Source organism: Rhinoderma darwinii, chromosome 2, assembly GCF_050947455.1.
Source record: "Rhinoderma darwinii isolate aRhiDar2 chromosome 2, aRhiDar2.hap1, whole genome shotgun sequence".
NCBI classification, from domain to species: domain Eukaryota; kingdom Metazoa; phylum Chordata; class Amphibia; order Anura; family Rhinodermatidae; genus Rhinoderma; species Rhinoderma darwinii.
Window position 1 is genome coordinate 458475230 of NC_134688.1, and position 24065 is coordinate 458499294.

A 24065-nucleotide genomic window follows, 5' to 3' on the forward strand; every position below is an offset into this window, starting at 1 on the left:
TTGACTGAAAAATAAAAAAAGTTACGGCTCTCAGAATATGGTGACACAAAAAATTTATTATTTTATAAAAAAGTGACTTTATCGCGCAAACGCTGCAAAACTTTAAAAAAACTATATACATATGGTATCGCCATAATCGTACCGACCCAGAGAATAAGATAAAATTGTCATTTAAAGCGCAGGGTGAACGCCGTAAAAAATAAACTAAAAAACATTATCAGAATTGCAGGGTTTTGGTCATCTTGCTTGCCCTCACACAGCTCCAGTGGAGAGAAAAGAAAACAGTTCTGACTCTCAGAATATGACGATGCAAAATGTGCAGAGTGTCCAAAAGCAGATAAGATCGCGCGCCATTTATCAGTGCGACACCGGCCACATATCTGCGGATTATTATTTATTTACCCCATTATTATACCCTCTTATTATACCCTGATGTACTCCTCACAGCTTACATATACCCTGATGTACTCCTCACAGTTTACATATACCCTGATGTACTCCTCACAGATTACATATACCCTGATGTACTCCTCACATATTACATATACCCTGATGTACTCCGCACAGCTCACATATACCCTGATGTACTCCTCACATATTACATATACCCTGATGTACTCCGCACAGATTACATATACCCTGATGTACTCCTCACAGCTTACATATACCCTGATGTACTCCACACAGCTTACATATACCCTGATGTACTCCACACAGCTTACATATACCCTGATGTACTCCTCACAGATTACATATACCCTGATGTACTCCTCACATATTACATATACCCTGATGTACTCCGCACAGCTTACATATACCCTGATGTACTCCGCACATATTACATATACCCTGATGTACTCCGCACAGATTACATATACCCTGATGTACTCCGCACAGATTACATATACCCTGATGTACTCCGCACAGCTCACATATACCCTGATGTACTCCTCACATATTACATATACCCTGATGTACTCCGCACAGATTACATATACCCTGATGTACTCCTCACAGCTTACATATACCCTGATGTACTCCACACAGCTTACATATACCCTGATGTACTCCTCACAGATTACATATACCCTGATGTACTCCTCACATATTACATATACCCTGATGTACTCCGCACAGCTCACATATACCCTGATGTACTCCTCACATATTACATATACCCTGATGTACTCCGCACAGATTACATATACCCTGATGTACTCCTCACAGCTTACATATACCCTGATGTACTCCACACAGCTTACATATACCCTGATGTACTCCTCACAGATTACATATACCCTGATGTACTCCGCCCAGCTTACATATACCCTGATGTACTCCGCCCAGCTTAAATATACCCTGATGTACTCCTCACAGTTTACATATACCCTGATGTACTCCGCCCAGCTTACATATACCCTGATACACTCCGCACAGCTCACATATACCCTGATGTACTCCGCACAGCTTACATATACCCTGATGTACTCCTCACAGCTTACATATACCCTGATGTACTCCTCACAGCTTACATATACCCTGATGTACTCCGCACAGATTACATATACCCTGATGTACTCCGCCCAGCTTACATATACCCTGATGTACTCCGCACAGCTTACATATACCCTGATGTACTCCGCACAGCTTACATATACCCTGATGTACTCCTCACATATTACATATACCCTGATGTACTCCGCACACCTGACATATACCCTGATGTACTCCTCACAGATTACATATACCCTGATGTACTCCTCACATATTACATATACCCTGATGTACTCCGCACATATTACATATACCCTGATGTACACCGCACAGATTACATATACCCTGATGTACTCCTCACATATTACATATACCCTGATGTACTCCGCACACCTGACATATACCCTGATATACTCCGCAGTTTACATATACCCTGATGTACCCGCACAGCTTACATATACCCTGATGTACTCCTCACAGCTTACATATACCCTGATGTACTCCACACAGCTTACATATACCCTGATGTACTCCACACATATTACATATATCCTGATGTACTTCTCACATATTACATATACCCTGATGTACAACGCACAATTTACATATACCCTGATGTACTCCTCACAGATTACATATATCCTGATGTACTCCGCACAGATTACATATACCCTGATGTACTCCGCACAGATTACATATATCCCGATGTACTCCTCACAGCTTACATATACCCTGATGTACTCCTCACAGATTACATATACCCTGATGTACTCCGCACAGCTTACATATACCCTGGTGTTCTCCGCACAGATTACATATACCCTGATGTACTCCGCAAAGCTTACATATACACTGATGTACTCCTCACAGATTACATATACCCTGATGTACTCCACACAGATTACATATACCCTGATGTACTCCACACAGATTACATATACCTTGATGTACTCCGCACAGATTACATATACCCTGATGTACTCCGCACACCTGACATATACCCTGATATACTCCGCACAGCCTACATATACCCTGATGTACTCCACACAGCTTACATATACACTGATGTACTTCTCACATATTACATATACCCTGATGTACTCCGCACAATTTACATATACCCTGATGTACTCCTCACAGATTACATATACCCTGATGTACTCCGCACAGATTACATATATCCCGATGTACTCCGCACAGATTACATATACCCTGATGTACTCCCCACAGATTACATATACCCCGATGTACTCCGCACAGATTACATATACCCCGATGTACTCTGCACATATTACATATACCCTGATATACTCCGCACAGATTACATATACCCTGATGTACTCCCCACAATTTACATATATCCTGATGTACTACTCACAGCTTACATATACCCTGATGTACTCCGCACAGCTTACATATACCCTGATATACTCCGCACAGTTTACATATACACTGATGTACTCCACACAGCTTACATATACCCTGATGTACTCCGCACAGTTTACATATACCCTGATGTACTCCGCACAGCTTACATATACCCTGATGTACTCCGCAAAGCCTACATATACCCTGATGTACTCCACACAGCTTACATATACCCTGATGTACTCCGAACAGATTACATATACCCTGATGTACTCCGCACAGTTTACATATACCCTGATGTACTCCTCACAGATTACATATACCCTGATGTACTCCACACATATTACATATACCCTGATGTACTCCACACAGATTACATATACCCTGATGTACTCTGCACAGCTTACATATACCCTGATGTACTCCGCACAGTTTACATACACCCTGATGTACTCCTCACAGCTTACATATACCCTGATGTACTCCACACAGATTACATATACCCTGATGTACTCCACACAGCTTACATATACCCTGATGTACTCCGCACAGCTTACATATACCCTGATGTACTCCTCACAGCTTACATATACCCTGATGTACTCCGCACAGCTTACATATACCCTGATGTACTCCGCACAGCCTACATATACCCTGATGTACTCCACACAGCTTACATATACACTGATGTACTTCTCACATATTACATATACCCTGATGTACTCCGCACAATTTACATATACCCTGATGTACTCCTCACAGATTACATATATCCTGATGTACTCCGCACAGATTACATATACCCTGATGTACTCCGCACAGATTACATATATCCCGATGTACTCCGCACAGATTACAAATACCCTGATGTACTCCACAAAGCTTACATATACACTGATGTACTCCTCACAGATTACATATACCCTGATGTACTCCACACAGATTACATATACCCTGATGTACTCCACACAGATTACATATACCCTGATGTACTCCGCACAGATTACATATACCCTGATGTACTCCGCACACCTGACATATACCCTGATATACTCCGCACAGCCTACATATACCCTGATGTACTCCACACAGCTTACATATACACTGATGTACTTCTCACATATTACATATACCCTGATGTACTCCGCACAATTTACATATACCCTGATGTACTCCTCACAGATTACATATACCCTGATGTACTCCGCACAGATTACATATATCCCGATGTACTCCGCACAGATTACATATACCCTGATGTACTCCCCACAGATTACATATACCCCGATGTACTCCGCACAGATTACATATACCCCGATGTACTCTGCACATATTACATATACCCTGATATACTCCGCACAGATTACATATACCCTGATGTACTCCCCACAATTTACATATATCCTGATGTACTACTCACAGCTTACATATACCCTGATGTACTCCGCACAGCTTACATATACCCTGATATACTCCGCACAGTTTACATATACACTGATGTACTCCACACAGCTTACATATACCCTGATGTACTCCGCACAGTTTACATATACCCTGATGTACTCCGCACAGCTTACATATACCCTGATGTACTCCGCACAGCCTACATATACCCTGATGTACTCCACACAGCTTACATATACCCTGATGTACTCCGAACAGATTACATATACCCTGATGTACTCCGCACAGTTTACATATACCCTGATGTACTCCTCACAGATTACATATACCCTGATGTACTCCACACATATTACATATACCCTGATGTACTCCACACAGATTACATATACCCTGATGTACTCTGCACAGCTTACATATACCCTGATGTACTCCGCACAGTTTACATACACCCTGATGTACTCCTCACAGCTTACATATACCCTGATGTACTCCACACAGATTACATATACCCTGATGTACTCCACACAGCTTACATATACCCTGATGTACTCCGCACAGCTTACATATACCCTGATGTACTCCTCACAGCTTACATATACCCTGATGTACTCCGCACAGCTTACATATACCCTGATGTACTCCGCACAGCCTACATATACCCTGATGTACTCCACACAGCTTACATATACACTGATGTACTTCTCACATATTACATATACCCTGATGTACTCCGCACAATTTACATATACCCTGATGTACTCCTCACAGATTACATATATCCTGATGTACTCCGCACAGATTACATATACCCTGATGTACTCCGCACAGATTACATATATCCCGATGTACTCCGCACAGATTACAAATACCCTGATGTACTCCACAAAGCTTACATATACACTGATGTACTCCTCACAGATTACATATACCCTGATGTACTCCACACAGATTACATATACCCTGATGTACTCCACACAGATTACATATACCCTGATGTACTCCGCACAGATTACATATATCCTGATGTACTCCGCACAGATTACAAATACCCTGATGTACTCCACAAAGCTTACATATACACTGATGTACTCCTCACAGATTACATATACCCTGATGTACTCCACACAGATTACATATACCCTGATGTACTCCACACAGATTACATATACCCTGATGTACTCCGCACAGATTACATATACCCTGATGTACTCCGCACACCTGACATATACCCTGATATACTCCGCACAGCCTACATATACCCTGATGTACTCCACACATCTTACATATACACTGATGTACTTCTCACATATTACATATACCCTGATGTACTCCGCACAATTTACATATACCCTGATGTACTCCTCACAGATTACATATACCCTGATGTACTCCGCACAGATTACATATATCCTGATGTACTCCGCACACCTGACATATACCCTGATGTACTCCTCACAGATTACATATACCCTGATGTACTCCACACATATTACATATACCCTGATGTACTCCACACAGATTACATATACCCTGATGTACTCCACACAGCTTACATATACCCTGATGTACTCCGCACAGCTTACATATACCCTGATGTACTCCTCACAGCTTACATATACCCTGATGTACTCCGCACAGCTTACATATACCCTGATGTACTCCGCACAGCCTACATATACCCTGATGTACTCCACACATCTTACATATACACTGATGTACTTCTCACATATTACATATACCCTGATGTACTCCGCACAATTTACATATACCCTGATGTACTCCTCACAGATTACATATATCCTGATGTACTCCGCACAGATTACATATACCCTGATGTACTCCGCACAGATTACATATATCCCGATGTACTCCGCACAGATTACATATACCCTGATGTACTCCGCAAAGCTTACATATACACTGATGTACTCCTCACAGATTACATATACCCTGATGTACTCCACACAGATTACATATACCCTGATGTACTCCACACAGATTACATATACCCTGATGTACTCCGCACAGATTACATATACCCTGATGTACTCCGCACACCTGACATATACCCTGATATACTCCGCACAGCCTACATATACCCTGATGTACTCCACACAGCTTACATATACACTGATGTACTTCTCACATATTACATATACCCTGATGTACTCCGCACAATTTACATATACCCTGATGTACTCCTCACAGATTACATATACCCTGATGTACTCCGCACAGATTACATATATCCCGATGTACTCCGCACAGATTACATATACCCTGATGTACTCCCCACAGATTACATATACCCTGATGTACTCCCCACAGATTACATATACCCCGATGTACTCCGCACAGATTACATATACCCCGATGTACTCTGCACATATTACATATACCCTGATATACTCCGCACAGATTACATATACCCTGATGTACTCCCCACAGTTTACATATATCCTGATGTACTCCTCACAGTTTACATATACCCTGATGTACTCCGCACAGTTTACATATACCCTGATATACTCCGCACAGTTTACATATACCCTGATGTACTCCGCACAGATTACATATACCCCGATGTACTCCGCCCAGTTTACATATACCCTGATGTACTCCGCACAGATTACATATACCCTGATGTACTCCCCACAGATTACATATACCCCGATGTACTCCGCACAGATTACATATACCCTGATGTACTCCGCACAGATTACATATACCCTGATGTACTCCTCACAGATTACATATACCCTGATGTACTCCGCACAGATTACATATACCCTGATGTACTCAGCACAGCTTACATATACCCTGATGTACTTCGCACAGCTTACATATACCCTGATGTACTCCGCACAGCTTACATATACCCTGATGTACTCCGCATAGATTACATATACCCTGATGTACTCCGCACAGATTACATATACCCTGATGTACTCAGCACAGCTTACATATACCCTGATGTACTCAGCACAGCTTGCATATACCCTGATGTACTCCGCACACCTTACATATATCCTGATATACTCCGCACAGCCTACATATACCCTGATGTACTCCACACAGCTTACATATACACTGATGTACTTCTCACATATTACATATACCCTGATGTACTCCGCACAATTTACAGATACCCTGATGTACTCCTCACAGATTACATATACCCTGATGTACTCCGCACAGCTTACATATACCCCTGATGTACTCCGCACAGATTACATATACCCCGATGTACTCCGCACAGATTACATATACCCTGATGTACTCCCCACAGATTACATATACCCCGATGTACTCCGCACAGATTACATATACCCCGATGTACTCTGCACATATTACATATACCCTGATATACTCCGCACAGATTACATATACCCTGATGTACTCCCCACAGTTTACATATATCCTGATGTACTCCTCACAGTTTACATATACCCTGATGTACTCCGCACAGTTTACATATACCCTGATATACTCCGCACAGTTTACATATACCCCGATGTACTCCGCACAGATTACATATACCCCGATGTACTCCGCCCAGTTTACATATACCCTGATGTACTCCGCACAGATTACATATACCCTGATGTACTCCCCACAGATTACATATACCCCGATGTACTCCGCACAGATTACATATACCCTGATGTACTCCGCACAGATTACATATACCCTGATGTACTCCTCACAGATTACATATACCCTGATGTACTCCGCACAGATTACATATACCCTGATGTACTCAGCACAGCTTACATATACCCTGATGTACTCAGCACAGATTACATATACCCTGATGTACTCCGCACAGCTTACATATACCCTGATGTACTCCACACATATTACATATACCCTGATGTACTCCACACAGATTACATATACCCTGATGTACTCTGCACAGCTTACATATACCCTGATGTACTCCGCACAGTTTACATACACCCTGATGTACTCCTCACAGCTTACATATACCCTGATGTACTCCACACAGATTACATATACCCTGATGTACTCCACACAGCTTACATATACCCTGATGTACTCCGCACAGCTTACATATACCCTGATGTACTCCTCACAGCTTACATATACCCTGATGTACTCCGCACAGCTTACATATACCCTGATGTACTCCGCACAGCCTACATATACCCTGATGTACTCCACACAGCTTACATATACACTGATGTACTTCTCACATATTACATATACCCTGATGTACTCCGCACAATTTACATATACCCTGATGTACTCCTCACAGATTACATATATCCTGATGTACTCCGCACAGATTACATATACCCTGATGTACTCCGCACAGATTACATATATCCCGATGTACTCCGCACAGATTACATATACCCTGATGTACTCCACAAAGCTTACATATACACTGATGTACTCCTCACAGATTACATATACCCTGATGTACTCCACACAGATTACATATACCCTGATGTACTCCACACAGATTACATATACCCTGATGTACTCCGCACAGATTACATATACCCTGATGTACTCCGCACACCTGACATATACCCTGATATACTCCGCACAGCCTACATATACCCTGATGTACTCCGCACAGCTTACATATACACTGATGTACTTCTCACATATTACATATACCCTGATGTACTCCGCACAATTTACATATACCCTGATGTACTCCTCACAGATTACATATACCCTGATGTACTCCGCACAGATTACATATATCCCGATGTACTCCGCACACCTGACATATACCCTGATGTACTCCTCACAGATTACATATACCCTGATGTACTCCACACATATTACATATACCCTGATGTACTCCACACAGATTACATATACCCTGATGTACTCCACACAGCTTACATATACCCTGATGTACTCCGCACAGCTTACATATACCCTGATGTACTCCTCACAGCTTACATATACCCTGATGTACTCTGCACAGCTTACATATACCCTGATGTACTCCGCACAGCCTACATATACCCTGATGTACTCCACACAGCTTACATATACACTGATGTACTTCTCACATATTACATATACCCTGATGTACTCCGCACAATTTACATATACCCTGATGTACTCCTCACAGATTACATATATCCTGATGTACTCCGCACAGATTACATATACCCTGATGTACTCCGCACAGATTACATATATCCCGATGTACTCCGCACAGATTACATATACCCTGATGTACTCCGCAAAGCTTACATATACACTGATGTACTCCTCACAGATTACATATACCCTGATGTACTCCACACAGATTACATATACCCTGATGTACTCCACACAGATTACATATACCCTGATGTACTCCGCACAGATTACAGATACCCTGATGTACTCCGCACACCTGACATATACCCTGATATACTCCGCACAGCCTACATATACCCTGATGTACTCCACACAGCTTACATATACACTGATGTACTTCTCACATATTACATATACCCTGATGTACTCCGCACAATTTACATATACCCTGATGTACTCCTCACAGATTACATATACCCTGATGTACTCCGCACAGATTACATATATCCCGATGTACTCCGCACAGATTACATATACCCTGATATACTCCGCACAGATTACATATACCCTGATGTACTCCCCACAGTTTACATATATCCTGATGTACTACTCACAGCTTACATATACCCTGATATACTCCGCACAGTTTACATATACACTGATGTACTCCGCACAGCTTACATATACCCTGATGTACTCCGCACAGTTTACATATACCCTGATGTACTCCGCACAGCCTACATATACCCTGATGTACTCCACACAGCTTACATATACCCTGATGTACTCCGCACAGATTACATATACCCTGATGTACTCCGCACAGATTACATATACCCTGATGTACTCCACACAGTTTACATATACCCTGATGTACTCCTCACAGATTACATATACCCTGATGTACTCCACACAGATTACATATACCCTGATGTACTCCACACAGATTACATATACCCTGATGTACTCCGCACAGATTACATATACCCTGATGTACTCCGCACACCTTACATATATCCTGATATACTCCGCACAGCCTACATATACCCTGATGTACTCCACACAGCTTACATATACACTGATGTACTTCTCACATATTACATATACCCTGATGTACTCCGCACAATTTACAGATACCCTGATGTACTCCTCACAGATTACATATACCCTGATGTACTCCGCACAGTTTACATATACCCCTGATGTACTCCGCACAGATTACATATACCCTGATGTACTCCCCACAGATTACATATACCCCGATGTACTCCGCACAGATTACATATACCCCGATGTACTCTGCACATATTACATATACCCTGATATACTCCGCACAGATTACATATACCCTGATGTACTCCCCACAGTTTACATATATCCTGATGTACTCCTCACAGTTTACATATACCCTGATGTACTCCGCACAGTTTACATATACCCTGATATACTCCGCACAGTTTACATATACCCTGATGTACTCCGCACAGATTACATATACCCCGATGTACTCCGCCCAGTTTACATATACCCTGATGTACTCCGCACAGATTACATATACCCTGATGTACTCCCCACAGATTACATATACCCCGATGTACTCCGCACAGATTACATATACCCTGATGTACTCCGCACAGATTACATATACCCTGATGTACTCCTCACAGATTACATATACCCTGATGTACTCCGCACAGATTACATATACCCTGATGTACTCAGCACAGCTTACATATACCCTGATGTACTTAGCACAGCTTACATATACCCTGATGTACTCCGCACAGCTTACATATACCCTGATGTACTCCGCACAGATTACATATACCCTGATGTACTCCGCACAGATTACATATACCCTGATGTACTCAGCACAGCTTACATATACCCTGATGTACTCAGCACAGCTTGCATATACCCTGATGTACTCCGCACACCTTACATATATCCTGATATACTTCGCACAGCCTACATATACCCTGATGTACTCCACACAGCTTACATATACACTGATGTACTTCTCACATATTACATATACCCTGATGTACTCCGCACAATTTACAGATACCCTGATGTACTCCTCACAGATTACATATACCCTGATGTACTCCGCACAGCTTACATATACCCCTGATGTACTCCGCACAGATTACATATACCCCGATGTACTCCGCACAGATTACATATACCCTGATGTACTCCCCACAGATTACATATACCCCGATGTACTCCGCACAGATTACATATACCCCGATGTACTCTGCACATATTACATATACCCTGATATACTCCGCACAGATTACATATACCCTGATGTACTCCCCACAGTTTACATATATCCTGATGTACTCCTCACAGTTTACATATACCCTGATGTACTCCGCACAGTTTACATATACCCTGATATACTCCGCACAGTTTACATATACCCTGATGTACTCCGCACAGATTACATATACCCCGATGTACTCCGCCCAGTTTACATATACCCTGATGTACTCCGCACAGATTACATATACACTGATGTACTCCCCACAGATTACATATACCCCGATGTACTCCGCACAGATTACATATACCCTGATGTACTCCGCACAGATTACATATACCCTGATGTACTCCTCACAGATTACATATACCCTGATGTACTCCGCACAGATTACATATACCCTGATGTACTCAGCACAGCTTACATATACCCTGATGTACTCAGCACAGCTTACATATACCCTGATGTACTCCGCACAGCTTACATATACCCTTATGTACTCCGCACAGATTACATATACCCTGATGTACTCCGCACAGATTACATATACCCTGATGTACTCAGCACAGCTTACATATACCCTGATGTACTCAGCACAGCTTACATATACCCTGATGTACTCCGCACAGCTTACATATACCCTGATGTACTCCGCCCAGCTCTCATATATCCTGATGTACTCTGCACAGATTACATATACCCTGATGTACTCCGCAGAGATACATATGCCCCCACATACTAAACTTAAATAGCAGCAAAACGCCAAACAGAACTATTACAAAGCTAAATCTGCTCTCCAAATGCCAAATGGTGCTCCCTCCCTTCTGAGCCCTACAGCGTGCCCAAACAGCAGTTTACGTCCACAGATCTGGCATCACCATACCCGGGAGAACCAGATTAATATTTTATGATGTGTTTGTCTTCAGTGGCACAAACTGGGCACAAAATATTGTGCACTCAAATGGCACATCAGTGGAAAATTAAAGTTTTCACGCTGCACCACCCGTTGCACATTAACCCCTTTGTGCACCACGACTTAATAGTATGTCGTGGTGTGCGGGGGAGGGGGATGTATAGTGCGGGCTCACGCGCTGAGCCCGTGCCACACGTTTCGGGTGTCAGCTATGTATTACAGCTGACACCTGGGACTAACGGACAGGAACAGCGATCGCGCTGTTACAGGAGCTTGTAAAAATGACAATATACTGCAAAACATTAGTATTGCAGTGTATTGTACCAGCGATCTAATGATCGCTGGTTCAAGTCCCCTAGGGGGACTAATAAAATGTGTAAAAAAAATAAAAAAGTTAATAAAGTTAATTAAAAAACTTAAATACATATTTAAAGTAAAAAAGAAAGCCCTTTTCCCAATTTTTTCACTAAAGCAATGTAAAAAATAAAAAAAATACACAAAATTGGTATCGCTGCGTCCATAAAAGTCTGAACAATTACAATATACTATTATTTAACTCACACGGTGAACGCCGTAAATAATAAAGAATTTAAAACGCCAAAATTGCTGTTTTTTGGTCACCTCAGCTGTAAGAAAATGTTAATAAAAATTGCTCAAATAGTTGTACGTAACAAAATATGGTACCAATAAAAACGACAGTAGGTCCCGCAAGAAATTAGTCCTCACACCACTTTATTGACAGAAAAATAAAAACGTTATGGCTCTTGGAAGGCGGGGAGTGAAAAATGAAAAGAAAAAAATGGATCAGTCCAGAAAGGGTTAATTAATTTATAATAAAAAAACATTTATGACCACATGTGCTCACTGCTTTACAAATGTTGGGGTGCTTTTCCCTCCTTTATTCTTTGTGAAAATTAAAAAATGCAACATTTTAGTGAAAATAATGTGGATATTCATTTTTACGGCCTAATTTTAATAAATTCTGAAAAAGACGTGTGGGGTCAAAATGCTGACTATACCCCTATATAGATTCCTAAAGTGGTGTAGTTTCCCAAATGGGGTCACTTTTGGGATATTTTCCCTGTTTTGGTCTCTCAGGGGCTTTGCAAATGCGACATGACACACAAAAACAATTCCAGCAAAATCTTAGCTCCAAAAGCCAAATAGCGCTCCTTCCCTTCTAAGCCCCGCTGTGGGTTCAAACAGCAGTTTATTACCACATATGGGGTATTTGGGTATTTCCCTAATCGGGAGAAATTGCTTTACAAATGCTAGGGTGTCTTTTCTCCTTTATTCCTTGCAAAAATTAAAAATGTCTACGTTTTTTCAGAAAAAATTTAGATTCTCATCTTCACAGACAAATTCAAATACATTTAGCATAAAAAATGTGGGGTCAAAAGCTAACTATACCCCTAGATAAATTCCGTGAGGGGTGTAGTTTTCAAAATGGGGTCACTTTTGGGTGGTTTCCACGATTTTGGTCCATCCACTTCATTGCAAACGTGACACGGCACTGAAAACGAATCCAGCAAAATCAGCGCTCCAAAATCCAAATGACGCTCCTTCCCTCCTGAGCGCTGCTTTGGGTCCATTTAGCAGTTTATGACCACATGTGGGGTATTGCCGTAATCGTGAGAAATTGCTTTACAAATGCTGGGGTGTTTTTTCTCCTTTATGTCTTGTGAAAATTAAAAATGTCTATATTTTTTCAGAAAAAAAGTAGATTTTCATCTTCACAGACTAATTCAAATACATTTAGCATAAAAACTGTGGGGTCAAAATGCTAACTATACCCCTAGATAAATTCATTGAGGGGTGTAGTTTCAAAAATGGGGTCACTTTTGTTGTTTTTTTTACTGTTTTGGCCTCACAACACCTATTCAAACCTGACGTGGCGTCTAAAATATATTTTTTTAAAAAAGGAGGCCCCAAAATCCACTAGGTCCTCTTTTGCTTCTGAGGCCGGTGCTTCAGTCCATTAACACTCTAAGGCCACATGTGGTATATTTCTAAAAACTGCACAATCTGGGCAATATATATTAAGTTGTATTTCTCATGTAAAACCTTTTGTGTGAGGGCTGGGGGCGTCCCTGCTCTGCCGGGTGAGATCGATATTAGTATCGATCTCACCCGTTTAACCCCTCAGATGCGGTGCTCAATAGCGAGCACCGCATCTGAGTGGTTTTGGAGAGAGGGAGGGAGCTCCCTCTCATCCCACCGACACCCGGCGATACGATCGCCGAGTGTCTGTGTCTCCAATGGCAGCCGGGGGCCTAATAAAGGCCCCCAGGTCTGCCTGTGGTGAATACCTGCTAGATCATGCCGCAGGCATGACCTAGCAGATGCCTGTCCGTTTTAAAAGGACAGGCAGTAATACACTGCAATACAAAAGTATTGCAGTGTATTATAATAGCAATCGGAGAATCGCATATTAAAGTCCCCTAGTGGGACTAGTATAAAAGTTAAAAAAAAGTTTAATAAAGTTAATTGAAAAAAAAAAGTGAAAAAAAATTAAAAACCCACCTTTTCCCCTTACAAACTGCTTTACTATTAAAAAACCAAGATAAAGTAAAAAAGTTACACATATTTGGTATCGCCGCGTCCGTAACGACCCCGACTATAAATCTATTACATTGCTTAACCCGCACGGTGAACGCCGTAAAAAATTAAATAAAAAACAACGGAAAAATTGCTGTTTTCTGTGAATCCTGACTTTAAAAAAATGTGATTAAAAAGTGATCAAAAAGTCGCATCTACTCCAAAATGGTACCAATAAAAACTACAAGTCTTCCCGCAAAAAAAAAGCCCTCGTAAGCCTGCATCGGCGAAAAAATATAAACGTTACGGCTCTTCAAATATGGAGACGCAAAAACAAATAATTTTGAAAAAAAAAGCGTTTTTACTGTGTAAAAGTAGTAAAACATACAAAAACTATACAAATTTGGTATCGTTGCAATCGTAACAACCCGCTGAATAAAGTTATTGTGTTATTTATACCACAGGGTAAACGGCGTAGATTTAGGACGCAAAAAAGAGTGGCGAAATTTCAGATTTTTTTCTATCCCCCCCAAAAAAAGTTAATAAAAGTTAATCAATAAATAATATGTACCTAAAAATGGTGCTATTAAAAAATACAAATTGTCCTGCAAAAAACAAGACCTTATACAGCTATGTCGACGAAAAAATAAAAAAGTTATAGCTCTTGGAATGCGACGATGGAAAAACTTAAAAAATAGCTTGGTCATTAAGGTCTAAAATAGGCTGGTCATTAAGGGGTTAAACAATTTCAAAGAACGAAGTGTGTAGAGTGGGTTCAGCGCGGGGGGTTTATTGCTCTCCCTTCATTATATTGCAGCCACCGACATAGTCGATGCATGTACAATATGTTATTACACAAGCTGGAGTAAGATAAACACAGAGAAGCATACAATGTTTACAATCTAAAAAGGACATACGGTCCCTCAGCTGGCATGTGGATCTTCGGGTGCAAGAGCTGGAAAGGAAAGTGATTAAATACAAACACCTTAGAGCAATCGAAACATGTTAAGCATGGACGTAATATATGAGCGGGATGAAGAATTGCAAAAGAGCAAAAAAATATTCGACAACAGCAGCAAAAGAACAAACGAAACTTTACATTTTAAAGTAATACAGTAAAATTCTGAGAATCTGGCATTTTCTGGGCTGCCAAGGTGCCGGATTAGCAGAAATATCAGACTATTGGAAATGGTTTTGGGTTTGCTAATCTTATAGGGATCCAAGCCCAATGCAGAATAAGTCTCAATGTACTTAATTCTATATGGGCCCGGAGCATTCATATGTAGATAGAAACATTTGTATCATCACGTCGGCACCAATAATTACATGTACACATCCATACCGGAGGCCAAGTTGGCATTAATTATGCTGCATTGGGTTCTGAGGTCCGTAAAATCAGTTTTACATCCAACTCACCAGACTATCAGGTCATTTTTGGGACTATTTTTATTCCATGCCGGGTTATTTGGATTACCAGACCACTGGGTGACACAATAATGGGATTTTACTGTATGTAGAATGTAATTACTTACTAGACTAAACCTTATGTTATGCACAAGTTACTGAAGCATTTTATAAGAAAGACATTCATGGGTCCTTCAGAACCCATGGGACTGGGAAAGACGGGAAATGCCAGGCACATTAAATAATTATCTGGTTGCCCAGATGAGCCAAATACCATGAAACCTCTACAATATACCTGCTCTGCAATTCCCTTATATCCTCTGTGTATTGGCCATTTTCTATGAGAAGACCACTCTTCTAGCAGACCATTTTTCATTGCAATGGATGGTCATCTCAAAGAGGTCAAATCCAGTCCTTGGGTCCCTTTTTTTTTTTTCCATATTCCAAATTTTTATTGGTTTTACAACAAACAAACAAACAAACAAGTAGAAAACACAGTTGGAGGAAATACCTCCATAAGAAAAAAAGAAAATAACAAATAAGGCCAAGCCCCAACAAGGGGGTGAGCGTCACATCCTATGACAAGCGACGATATACAACAGCAGCGTGGAGATGCATAATGAACAGAAGCATTGCAGAAAAATAAAATAGAGACATAACATCTCATTCTCCTACACAGCATAAAGTGTGACGGCATCCTACTAGCGCAATCACAGAAGCGAAGCTCCTCTCACTTAGACAATGGAGGGGGAAGGAACAACAGAAGGAGAACAAACAAGGGTGGAAGAGGGATATGGGAGGCACAGGTCATGGTGAACCTGGACTCCAGTTCCGGATTATTATGAGTAGAAAGAAGCGATAGCAGTTAGGAGCATGGCAGCAAAGCAGCAAGCAGTGTCTCCTCAGTCTAATGTTCATAGGAAGGGGGGATATGTGGGAGAAGAGAAGAACATAGTCCAATGGGACCATGTAGACCTTTATCATGTAGAGGCAACTGGGGAATGTGACATCAAAAGTTCCATTCTCTGTATCAAGACCACCTCCTGGAACCGCTTGTCCAACGTTGGAGGATCCACCGTTTTCCACTTGCGTGGGATGACTGATTTTGCATCTTGGAAGAGGTGTCCAGTTCGGGACCATTTATAAATGGGTAATGGCATAGGGAACATGAATAGAAGGGCCGCCTGGGGGAATTGGGGACCAAGACCCCAGTGACTTCTGATATGATTCTGAGTACAGCGGCCCAAAAGCTTCCCAAGGAGGGGCAACTCCACCGAATCTGAGCCATGGAGCCACCTGCAGCTCCAGCAATTGTCTGGTACAGATGGGTATCATTTATGGAGGGCAGTAGGGACCCGATACCTCCTAGATGTAATTTTATGACTGGTTTCCTGAGCTCGTATAGCTATGGAGGCTTTTTGGGAAAGGAAAAAACACTGTTTCCATTGCGCGTCAATAAAGGTTTTGTTCAATACTTTTTCCCAAGCCTTACAGAAGGATGAGAGGTGTTGAGATCATTGGGTAAGGAGTAGTTTATATAGTGTGGAGATAGTGTGTGTAGGGGGCGGAGTAGAAACACATAAGCGTTCAAAGTCTGTTAGCGTACGGTGAAGATGGGCTTGTCGATTAATTACATTATAAAAGTGTTTTAATTGGTTATATTCAAACATGAGACGTGTTGAGGTGAGGGCGCATCAGTTGGGAAGATTGTGGCTAATGGGAGTAGGGAGAAGTCAGAAAGGACTTGAGTAAAGTACATAGGACTGGTGGATGACCTGCCTAGGAAGGGGAGTCGGGGCTCACCTGCAGGAAATGCCGGGTTGTCAGTGACAGGATTCAATGGGCCCAATGGGTCTATGAGAGAACCTCCCACCCCGGAAGAGCGTAATGCCAAAAGAGTTTGGGAGACAACAAATGAGGTTTGAGTTGGTCTGTTCCTAGACAAGGTCCACGTCCACGGCAGGGTAGACAGGGTACGGGTGCATAACTGTTGGGCCAAACAAACCCAAATTTTGGAGTCGTGATTATGAAAAAAGTCAAGGACACGAGAGTGAGTCGACGCAAGGTAATAAAGTCGACAGTCCGGCAAACCACCTGTATCTCTGGGCCGAGTAAGAACAGGTTCTACTTAATCGGGGAGGACCTGATGGCAAGATGAAGGATCCAAAGCAGCATTGGATACTCACCCAAAAAGAAGATGGGATGGAGATGGGTATCGTCTGCAGGAGGTACAACAATCTGGGGGGGGGGAGTGACATTTTTATAATATTAATACGGCCAAACCAAGAGAACTCCTTTTTATGCCAGGAAGCAAGGTCTGTGTGAAATTTGGATAGTATGGGAATTAAGTTTTTTGTAAACAATTGTGAAAGGTCATTGCTTATACGTGCACCTAGATACGTTATACCTCTGGTGGACCAGGAAAAGGGGAAATTACTTTTGTGGAGTGACACTGTTGAGGATGGAAGGGATACATTCAAAGTCTCTGATTTAGAGAAGTTTGTCTTAAAGTTAGACCATGTTCCAAAACGGGACAGCTCAGACATCAATAAGGGAAGAGATATATGAGAGTTCGTGAGATAGACCAGTAAGTCATCAGCAAATGCAGTGATGTCAGCGGCAGCGTCTGAAGCATCCGATGTGTGCTGGGAGACAAGCGCTGCGGTATCCAGGTGCCCCTTTGGAGGGGAGGCCGCCCGATGTACAGTGTCAGCCTGTGTAGGCCCGAGGTCGGGCATGGAAGAATCCCGGTGGCCATCTTGATGCAGTCTGCTGCGCCCGGGACCCATCACCACCAACACCCGGTGAGTGAAGAAGGGAGCAAGGTGTCCTTGGCGGTGTTACATGGCATGGTAAGGAGGCAACTGCAGTCTGCATGTCAGAGCTGCCGGGGCGCTGGGAAAGTGAGGGTAGAGAGGCCGAAAGGCCATCTTGGATTCGGGCCTCGGACAGGAGCGGAGCCCTCAGCTGCATTGGAGTCATCCATCCAAAAAACGTTCCAATATCATTCTGGGGAGATGAGGGATGGGTAGTGGGTTTAGCCTTGACTTTTTTGTATGTCTTCCCAATGTTATAGGCTGGACGTTAGTCGATTAGCATGACGTTGGGGGAGGAGCTCAGGAAAGCATGTCTTCACTCTCCCATAGCTGACCACGCCCCCTCCTTAGGTCACTTTTTAAGGGTTTCCCATAGAAAAAATACCTGTGCCAATTACCGACATAGTTAACATAAAATAAATACAGTGATCTTCCACCATACAACAGCATCAAGACGCAATCAACTCAACTTACGATGACCTCTCATTGGCCATCGTAAGTTGAATGCAACCTCAGGTTTTGAACACTCAATTGTAATGCTGTCGGCTGCCGATCACCGCTATTCTGCTTCTCCTGGTGGCCGCCAATGTCTGTTACCTCAGTGACGGTGTCTCCCTCCACCTCCCCGGGGATGCTGGCGTGTACTGTTCCGGCTTGCTGCTCGCTCCCGTAAGGTGTGCACGTGCACCCTGGTGACCTCTTAAAGGGGCAGCGCGCGCACCACTAAAATCTTCCCTAGCCTATCCCTGTGCAGCCTGGCCTAATTAATGTGTCCTGCCCTCCTTCCTGTGCCTGACCAATGTTGTGTCTACCCGTTTAGAAAATGGTTCTTTAGTACCCTGTATCCTGTGTTCCCGTATCCTGTCTCCTGTATCCCATATCCAGTAATTGTGTTTGTTCTAGTGCGAAGTCTAGTGCGGAGTTGAGTACACCATCTGTACTCGGTGCACGTGCTGGACGACTACACTTCATCTGTGTCAAGTGTCATCTGTGCCACGTGTCCGCCACGCCAAGTGTATGCCTAATCTCCTATCCAAACAATGAATATTCTCAAATATGTAAGGATGCACACCTTATATAGACGTAGTATTGGTGCTATGAAGGTTCGGGCTGGATGACCCACAATAGTGATCAATAAAACCTAGAAGCACTCCAATGATTCTTTCAGAATATTTTCAAGATAATTTTATTATGAATAATTCATACACGATATTCCTTTTCAAGCGATATTTCTTGGACGTTTCGACCTCACCTAGGTCTTTATCACAATCGCTGTAATAACATAATATGTATAACATATGTAATCACATAATAAAATACAATGGACAACTGAATAGAGTAAACAAATGATATAAAATAGAAAAAAACAGAAAAAAAACACACATAATAAACAACGTAAAGAGCAGACTAAGTCAGCAAAGCATATATATTGATCAATAATACAACATATGAAGTAATGCATCAACCATGAGGGTTGTACAGACATGTATGTATATTCATGCAATGCAGTAAAAAATACCATGATATACAGGTAAGGATACATTTTAGATTAGAACTTTCACCAAAGCAACTTGTAATGAGATACTAAAGATATTACTATGTCAGATATATTCATAAAAGTAAACCTTCACAGGAACTGATGATATCAATAGGAGCTAAAACTATGCCATTCCATCAGACCATGACCTAAACCGGTAATATTAGTCGGTGCACAGAATAAAGGTATAATGAAAAAAGAAGAGCCATTTAGTTGTAACAAGAGAGTGAGCATACCTGATAATCGTTAGGATATGGTGTGGACGGCGTCTACCAGACGCTCTCTGATTGCAGTCTGAAAGAAGTAACCCCGAGAAGATATTTAAATAGCGCGCGATATTGCCGGATATCCGGTGTTTGGAACGCAGTTTGGAATGCGTTCCAAACACCGGATATCCGGCAATATCGCGCGCTATTTAAATATCTTCTCGGGGTTACTTCTTTCAGACTGCAATCAGAGAGCGTCTGGTAGACGCCGTCCACACCATATCCTAACGATTATCAGGTATGCTCACTCTCTTGTTACAACTAAATGGCTCTTCTTTTTTCATTATACCTTTATTCTGTGCACCGACTAATATTACCGGTTTAGGTCATGGTCTGATGGAATGGCATAGTTTTAGCTCCTATTGATATCATCAGTTCCTGTGAAGGTTTACTTTTATGAATATATCTGACATAGTAATATCTTTAGTATCTCATTACAAGTTGCTTTGGTGAAAGTTCTAATCTAAAATGTATCCTTACCTGTATATCATGGTATTTTTTACTGCATTGCATGAATATACATACATGTCTGTACAACCCTCATGGTTGATGCATTACTTCATATGTTGTATTATTGATCAATATATATGCTTTGCTGACTTAGTCTGCTCTTTACGTTGTTTATTATGTGTGTTTTTTTTCTGTTTTTTTCTATTTTATATCATTTGTTTACTCTATTCAGTTGTCCGTTGTATTTTATTATGTGATTACATATGTTATACATATTATGTTATTACAGCGATTGTGATAAAGACCTAGGTGAGGTCGAAACGTCCAAGAAATATCGCTTGAAAAGGAATATCGTGTATGAATTATTCATAATAAAATTATCTTGAAAATATTCTGAAAGAATCATTGGAGTGCTTCTAGGTTTTATTGATCACTAATCTCCTATCCAGGTACTCTTGTCCTAAAGACTATCATTGGCTATTGTATGGCCAGTGGCTACTTTGCTACAGAGGAGCGGCCTAGTTGGTCCACATACCCCATGATCGTTACAGCAATTGACTGGAATATCCAGGGAATTTGCGTGCGCCTTTAATCGGCAGCACATGGTGTTTTTCTGAGACTCAACAGCCGATCAGCGCTTTCATTTGGATTCTCCTTCAGCATCACTGTTTTTTTCGAGGGAATGCTGATTGGTTGAATATAGTACTGAGCAGTGTACACTACAACATTGCCAGCCAATGTCCTCTATTGCAGTGTCATCCACAACGCCCCAATAACAGTGCCAGTCAGTGCCCGCCACACATACGTTTCATTCAGTGACAACCACACGTGTCTCAAATACTTGTAGTTCCAGCCTCAAATACTCCCCATATAGCTCTCGGTGTACAATCCACAGGGCCGTCCCTCCGCCAGAGATCATACAGTAGCTACAGCCTGACTACTTCACCAGTTCTCAGCCCACAGTGGTTGATGGGCACATTGACATTGTCTTTTTTGGCATAGGGTCAGGATGAAGCAAACATACAGGATCATAAGAGATCTGGGAAGGGGGTGAAAGTGCGTCGACAATACTAACAACCAGCAATGTAGTCTATTCACTGACCTGTTTTTCCCTGCACAGCGGCTGGTCACACAGATGTGCAGGGAACTGCAGCTGGCACCACTCGCCCCACTGTTCAGGGAAAGACTATCAGGGTCATTGGAGTCTCCAGAGCAAATGAAAGGTGACACTGTTCCTGGAAACTTCATCTATGAAAGTGCAAAATGTCTTTTTGAAGAGCTGAAAGTGAAGGAAGAATAAAGTGGTGATGCCGCTGCTACAAGTTGTTATGAAACTTTTAGAGCCAGTAAAGGTTGGTTTGAACATTTCAAGCGAAGGTGTGAGGTGAAGAATTTCATACAACATGGAGAGGCACCTAGCGTGACTCATGAAGCAGCAGATTCTTTTAAGATTGAATTTCAGCATCTCATGGGTGATGAAGACTGCCTTCAAAGTTTTCAATTGTATGTCACGCCAGTCTGAAGGTGCCCATGTACTTAAAATAGTTGTAGGGACCATTATTTCCAACAATCTCTCCCGAGTCTTTTCTATCAACTTCCCACCGCTCATACAGACTATCAATTTGGACTTAACCCGTTGGTCTTCCGGCACATTTACTTGGTTTGACCGAGGTTTCTTTACCTCTTTCAGGCTCTAGCTATACACTTATCTTGCCAATTCCTCCCTAAATTATCCTCAACGATTGCCTGTTTATCCTCTTTAGACCCAAAGACAAAGGAGGAGTCGGCCTAACAAATGTCGAACTGTCTCACCCGTATTGTAGAATGGTGCCGCCACTCGAAGCATCAACAATGGGTCTCCCTGGAACAATACTTCTGTGATATCCAACTACAGGGTCTCCCCATGGTTAGATTGCGCTGTTCTGTCCCTGACAAATACCTGGCGATAGGTCCTACTGCGCTACTTTGTGCTGCTTGCCTGGCACTTTTTGCCACAGGACTCTATCTCACCCTATCCTTCCCATTTGTATACGATCGATCGGAACAACTCCTTCTCTTCAAGGGTCACAGACTCTATGTTTAGGAAGTTCTTGGGCCACAATAGATTCCGGGCGTCGGGTCTGGCAGCGGTCTCCCCTCCTGGTCCTGATCTCCTGCTCATTTTCCACTACGTAGGTGTAGGTATACTGCTCATTAGTTTGCCTATGACTGCACTTTGCATGTATTTTATTAGGTATCTATCTGTGCAAATGTATTATGCTTAGCACCTGCCTAAAAATATGTATTTATGCTCTTTGTGGGATCTTGTGACCATTTTAACATCAGGGGGACCAGGCTGCTTTCATGTTCGGATTCCATCTCTTTATGAGGGTTCATTCTTTTTACTGTGTATAGTTGTAATGTGTTTTTTCTGTGTATTTTTGACTGAAATAAAGATATTTTGCAAATACTTGGTCGTGACTTTTCTTCTCTTTCTGGTTTATTATATCAGTCACTGTGACCATTGGCACAATTTGGGGCATTGCTCGGTTTG